This window comes from Cottoperca gobio, chromosome 11 (genome assembly GCF_900634415.1).
Source record: "Cottoperca gobio chromosome 11, fCotGob3.1, whole genome shotgun sequence".
Lineage (NCBI taxonomy): Eukaryota > Metazoa > Chordata > Actinopteri > Perciformes > Bovichtidae > Cottoperca > Cottoperca gobio.
In genome coordinates this window covers 20,591,112-20,598,753 of record NC_041365.1, presented here as the reverse complement: position 1 = coordinate 20,598,753, position 7,642 = coordinate 20,591,112, and positions in this window count along the sequence as shown.

The following is a 7,642-nucleotide window of genomic DNA, read 5'->3' as shown; positions in this document are numbered from 1 at the left end:
ATGCAGCTCTGCGCTGAGCGTTCACTCTCTGAATGTCAAGTGATTATGAAGCTGATTAGAAAGATAATGATAAATAGTTTGTAGCATCCTGTGACTTAATAAATCCTACGGAGCAGAAACACTTTCACAGGTTTAAAAGTACGTTTTTAATTATAAAGCACAATTATGAAAAGACGTATTAATTTAACAAAAGAATATATATATATATGTATATATATTATTTATTTATTATTTATTTATATATTATTCAAATGATAGAAAGCAAATCCAAACGGTCCCATTTGTTTAATTTTCCTCCTCGTCTGCTGCGGACATTCCAGCCCCTCAAACCTCCACCTGAACCTCCGCCTGAACCTCCACCTGAACCTCCACCTGAACCGCCACCTGAACCGCCACCTGAACCTCACCACATCTTGACTGAAGGACGTAATCTAAGAAATGGAGATGAAGTCATCACTGCTTTAAAACGTCTCTCAGCAGGTCAGATAAAGTGTCTGCGCCTCTTCACAGCTTACATGAGTCCTATAATTAAATGAACTCTGAGTAACTCATCATCAGGCTGTCACGTGGAGACGCTGTTATCACACGCTCACACCGTTAGGAACATGTGCAACCAAAACACTGTGGTTTTCACTTTCAGCAGGTTGTGCAGGATTCTTTTTTGGTGACATGATGTGCAGTAAACAAACAAAAAACAAATGCATGAAAAACAAAATGGAGGAAAAGAAGAGCAGAAAAATACAAATCAAGAAACAATTAGCGTCATGAATTAATGATGCTAATTATTATTTTCTAAGGACAAAAGTGTTAAAACATCTTATTATAGCCCCATAATCCTGCAAGCATGTCCACGATCAGCGCTAAACCGCGGCTCGAGTAACTTCTGGAGTCTGATTGAATAATTTAATGAATAAAAGTCTGTTGTATCCGTGTTCCTTTCTCAAAAGTTGCACTTTCAACACGAGCTCAGTGACTGTAACTCTGCTGCTGCGTTGTGTTTGTAAAGAGAGCGCTGGAAGCTGCAAACATCCGATTTAACACAGAATAATTCATGAATTCAAAATATATTCAGCGCTGCGTTCTTACGTTCTGCTCGGATTAATAAATGTATTCTTTTATTTTGAAAGTCGGCTCATGTTGCATTAATGCATTGTGGAATCAGTGAATTTTATTCTATGAAATGTATCAATGCATATACCCCCCCCCCTCCTCCCCCGTTCAGCCATAAATAAAAGTAAAACTTAATTAGAAAAGTTTGGGAGTTCTTCTCTCTTGTAAAAACACAGACATTCGTGTGAATTCATAAATAAGTAACTTCCCTGCTGACAGTGAATATGATTTATATCCTTAATTTCACATCAGGAAGCCGAGTTCAGTCTACAGGTCAATAAATTATTTTACAATATGGCACAAAATAAAAGTTGAATAATTTGACTTCTGCATCAGTAAACATCCGCAGAGATTACACAGCAAGAAAAACAAAAGCAGAAAACAAGCCCCGCATGAATGTGTAATAAGATATTAATCCCAACTGGTGACAGTGACTGTTCGTCGGAGAGTTATTATGTTCTTGCAGGAACAGAAAGAAAGAAATCATGAGCTGGACTCGACTTCAGCGTTGAATATTAATGAATGCATCGCGGCGATGATAATTCAATGTCAAATTTGTCTTCCTGGGGTCCAATCAATGCATCGAGCTTCAGTGGCAGCTGGATGCATTCAGATAACAAACCTGCATTAACAATTCATAATCCACCCACGACATCACGATCCAGCTGCCATGATGCCATGTAAGATTTGGGATTTCAAACGAGGGAGAGATTATATTTCATGTGATATTCACGTCCCAGTTTATAATAATTGAAATCCAGGTTATGTCACTGAAAGCTTCCTCCTGACCACCTTCTGCTGCTGACGAAGATCAAATGAAGACGTCGCTGTCAGAACGTCCAGAGGGAAGCTCCTCAGGGATCCTGATGCAAGTCTGTAATTACATTTTGTGAATGTACTAAAGGCCGGGGAACGCCTCGCCGGCGCCTGATGCTCGTGGATGTGGACGCTGTCTTAGATCAGCTAAATGTGTTCTGCCAAATGATGAGGCGGGGGTGGGGTGCGGTCAAAGAGTTGCGTTGGCACCATTACAACTTCCTCTGGGATCGAGCGACTCGGATCTGTGGTTATCCATTTACATGAGTAACATTTGACCCAACAATTACTTTAATTAGCTGCTGAGTTCACTCGATGTTTGACTTTAAAAGCAAAGCGACGAGACGAGCAGGAAAATATCAACAGCGGCTGCGAACATGATATCTGCTGCTGTTGTTGTTTTCTGATTTTCAAAGGTCAAATTACTTCATTAGCCAGAAAAAAAGAAACATAACACGAGCAGAACGCTCGCTGTTCTGACCTAATCGTCCTCGTGAGGGGGGGGGGGGGACAGTTAATTACTGAAGATTTAATGCACACATTCAGAACATCCTGAACACTTCCCCCATAGCGCCCACTCACCACAGTTTAGCTGCTTTAGAAGCTTATTATACAGAACTGATAAATACTCTTCTGGCAGGTGGGAGCTTCATGTGCTGCACTACATTTAGTCTTTTCAGTTTTCCAGTCACTATTAAAGGGATAGTTTGTATTGTTTGAGGTACTTATCTGTCAGTGTATAACCTACAGTAGATGCAGTTTGTAGAAACAGACAGGAAGTACCAGCAGTAAGATAATAATGTCCTGCACCAGCAAAACAGACTTTAGCTATCTAAAAGATCTATGTCAGTTTAAGTGTACCCTATATTTAGAAGATTTTCCCCGCTTTACCTTGCTGCCAGCCGGGCCTTTGCTGTCAAGCAGCCCTTTGCTGTCAGGCAGCCCTTTGCTGTCAGACAGTTCTTTGCTGTCAGACAGTTCTTTGCTGTCAGACGGCCCTTTGCTGTCAAGCAGCCCTTTGCTGTCAACTGGGCCTTTGCTGTCAGGCAGCTCTTTGCTGTCAGACGGCCCTTTGCTGTCAAGCAGCTCTTTGCTGTCAGACGGCCCTTTGCTGTCAGACAGCTCTTTGCTGTCAGACAGCCCATTGCTGTCAGACAGCCCTTTGCTGTCAGACAGTTCTTTGCTGTCAAGCAGCCCTTTACTGTCAGACAGCCCTTTGCTGTCATACAGCCCTCTGCTGTCAGACAGCCCACCTTCAAAGCCACCAGGCTCCATCGACAAAAACAGTAATTTTACCTCGCATGACACGGGAGATGCCGGTCTACTGCTGCCTCCATCAGTTAGTTTGTTTGTGTTATTCTGGTGTTTTAAAGGATTAGTTTGGATTCATTGAAGTCACACAATAACACAAACTAACTAAGTAATCGAGGCAGCAGTAGACTGGCAACCCCTCGCACACTGAAAACGTAGCTTTTATAAACTCCTTAAATGGTGAAGTTTGGGAGAGTTGATGTGTAGACAGGGAAGTGTTTGGGTTGTGGCATCAGAGTGTTGTCTCCTTTGCTTCTGACCTTGCTAAATGTACAGATGCTCCTACGCTATATTGAGGAGAAGAGACGTTGTTTTATTCCAGTTCTAGGATTTCTTTTGAGAAACAATGGAGGAAAAACCCCCATATCCAAAATACCTGCGTACGTGTGGACTGGGCCTTAATACGGCGTGTTACTGTGCTAACGTTTGATCATTAGCACTTGATATACGATGCACAGGTCTGCTTAGTTCCTCACAATATGTAACTTTGCATATTTCACTAACCATAACCTTGGATCAGCATTGAGGTGACAGAGTACAAGTGAGCCACATGTGTCATTAAATATTGAGCTGCCCCCCCCCTTGGATAATAGATTTCTCTCTCATTCATTCTCTTTGTAATTCTGCTCACAGTTACACTCCACATTTCATATTAAACGGAAATTATTGGGGAAATTAAACTACAATATCTTTGCTTTTAATAAAAAATGAAACCACCCAGAGGCTCAAAATGTAGAGCTGGAAGCTGAAACCATATCTTCTATCATGTATGGCGTCTCTCTTGTGAGACTTCTATTAGCCTCAGCTTTCATCTCCATCAGGCACTGAGAGCCCTTGTGAGAAATGTTACAAAAGGAACGGGGGTCAGAAAGAGGAAAATACAACACGAGGAGAAGCCAGAGTGGAAGTAGTGAGATGTGGGCACGGAAAGCTCCAGTGTTTATACGGCGCCTCTCGCCATCATCGCTGTGTTGCTTCCAAACTAAATGGATCTCCAGTGAAAAGCTATCAGCTCTGTTATTAGGCGGAGAACACTTTGTTGCCCCGCAGCACAGATTGAATACATTACACAGAAGTGTGAAAAAAAACATTCATCCCGTCTGCTTCATTTCCAGCTTCTCACAACGCAGCCTCCAATGTTGTGCTCATATTTTGTTATTACCTTTCTGTTAAAAAGTCTTCACACATGAGCCCCTGTGTGAGTAAATGCTGCCGCTGGTTCCCCCCCTGTGACCGCTTTATGTCGCCAGGGGAGCGGCGGGAAGGAGCTGAGCTCTGCTCCAACAAGCGTGATGCTAACTGTGGTGTAATTAGAAGAATACCAATCGTATGCATGGCAATCTGGACTAATTAGCAAAGCTTTGCTGAGTTTTCAAACCACAAGGCGCCGCATGAAAAATATGCCAAACTCACTGAAGTATAAATACTGTTGATTCACTGCCTCTCGTGAGAGTCTGGAGGTTTCCTCTGGAGAGAGGAAGCTGAAGCAACAGTCAAGCAACCAGCAGTAATATTACGCAACACTGCAATATGACATGCTGGACTAATCTTATTAATAAACTGTTTATAGAGCACTTTTCAAAACAAAGTTACAAAGCACTTTACAGGGTAAAGATGGCAGACAAACAATAACATCAATAAAACTGTTATACAACTTTTTACCAAAGGAGGTTCATAGAACAGTAAAATACAACAATATAAGATAATTAAATTAATCAATGATATAAAAGTCAAGGAAAAGACTTAAAGCTAGAGTGGGTAGTGTGTTTTACATCGGTTAGAATACATCTCGACGGCATCAATGAATCAAATGAACGAAATATAGAAAATATATATAAAAATAATCCTTTCATTTGGCCAAAAAAAGCGACTTTATCGCTAGATTTAGCGACTTTCGGAGCTTGTGCTGTTAGCACCTTTAATTGGGAAAGAGTCGGCGACATTGGGCTGGGTTTTAGCAGTTGGATCATTGATTAATTATTAAATTATTATTAAAAACCATGCTTACTCTTGCCGGCTTCTCCAATGTTACGTACCGAAGCTTTAACAGATAAAAGTGAGAATTTGGGGCACAAACCATGTAAAAGCAAAGTAAAATAAACCTTTATAAATATCATTTGATAGCAGAGACTGTGATGCAGCATTTTATGTCATATAATATTTATCAAAAGTGATTTTTGTTGCGCATTTCTATGTTTCTGAGTCATTTTACTTAAAGCTACAATCTCGTAGATCTGCTTTCTTCTCTTTGGCGCCACCTGTGGTGATACTCGGTAATGGCAGTGAGAAGACTGTGTTCCAGTAAACAGATTTACAAACTGATATTAGAGAGAAATACAGGATTGATAAAACAACGCTAAAAGTACGACGTCAACAAGAACAGCACAATTTCCTGGAGCAAAAAGATTCTGGCTCTGCTTTCTTACACGCCGTCTCTCGATGATCGGTTCAGAATCAAAACCGTTTTTCTTTCCTTAAATCCATGTTTAAAGGTAAGGCTGTGTTGGGTTGCAGCCTGAGATCATGTCCGCTGAAAGACTTTAACACTTTGTGTGGTCTTTCTAACCCGACATAAATGTAAGTGGCAGCAATGATAAGAGCTGGAGGAAGAGTTACTTCTTTATCCTGGGACACAATACTTCCAGGAGTCCTTCATACAGCATTTAAAGGACCAGTGTGTGGGATTTAGGGAGATGTATTGGCGGGACTAGAATAATATATGCATAACTATGTTTTCATCAGAGTATAACCAACTGAAACGTAAAACTAAAAGTAGCTCCTTCCACATAGTGAGCGGGTTCTCTTCCATGGAGTCCGCCATGTTTCTACAGTAACCCTGAAGAGACAAACCAAACGCCGGCTCTAGAGGGGGCTCTCGGGTTTTGGCAGCTTGAATTTGGTGTTTCGAAGTCACCTTTACATCCTTGGAAAAGGTGGCGTGAGGGCTGTAATTCATTTGGTTGCATTGAGCTGAGAACAGATGAAACGTTCGGTTTTAAACGCATTGAAGCTGCATGAAGACACAGATAGTACGTTGTTATCTCTAAGCTAGCACAGGACAGCATCTATGTCTCTCAGTAAGCCACGAGCAGTTTGTTATTTGCAAATGATTGAAATGGATGTTGCATGAGAAGATAATGTTCTGTTGGGTTTAACATTGGCGACGTCTCAAAAACAGTTTGATGGATTGTCATGATGTTTGCTTCAGGGCTTCCTGGTCCGCAGAAGATCCACCCGACTGACTTGATCCTTCCATCGAGCAACACCAGGAGGTCAAAATGTTCTCTACCATCATCAACCAAATGGATTGGCACAATATTTTATACAGAACAATCCCAATAACGTACTCTGACTTTTCCTCTCGTGCCAAATATTCCCTTTGTCCAACATCTACAAAACGAATGACTTTCCCATTAGCTCAAAGCGTTTAGCACAAGTACCAGCCTGGTGTCCACAAACATAACGTTCCCACACAATGAACTGCAAAGCCAATTACATCTGCGTTCTCGTATTTTCTACCAGATTGCGTTTGTTTTAAACGGTCAGGGGGATGGATGGTACTTTTACCCAGGAGACCTGTGTCCCGTGTGAAACCAAAAGTAGCGTTCACTAAGAATGCAGTTTATTTGTATGTAATAATTAGGAGACAGGGCTGTACTCCCTCACTTGACAAAAGCTCCACATAACACGTGTTGATATGAAACGTATTTTGCAGAAAGCAACATTTCATTCTGCCGTCTGCGTTGCAATAACAGCATCTTAGTGACGTCTTTTCATGAGTTCTGCTGCACAAAGTGTTAAAGAACAAGAGGATATAGCGCACTGTGGATGAAATGCTTGAATAAAAATGTGCCCAAAGTGCCAGTTAGCATTCAGCCGGCTTACACTTCACCTGGAGTCATTGCGAGCTCACAGCCGTGATGACGGAGCGAAGACAAAGTGGAATTTGTAAAAATACTTTGGGAACATATTTTTATTTGTTTCGGGAAAATGGAAATGACAATCTTTTAGAGTTTAGTTCCACTCTGTATATGTGTATTATTTAATTTCTCTTTTGCAGGAGCCAACAGATCCTTACATGCACATTATAAGAAACTGCTGGTAACCATGAGAAATAAGGTTTTAACCTACACTTCTGTGGTATTGAACCCAAAATGTCTCAATTTCTTACATGATTTCTTAATGATTGTAATAAGTATGAAAAGTTCTGCACAAGGGAAATAAATATATGTAATGGTGAATCCAAATTATGAAATGGTACATGTATATGGGTCTTTCACAGCGGCGTGGGGAACCTCGCTGCGGCAAGTCAAGACAATACGTGAGAGAAGACATTTTGTTTCTCAAAAGTAGATTTATTCTTCTCTGATATGTATGAAGAATTAACATAATCCTCTCAGTCAAC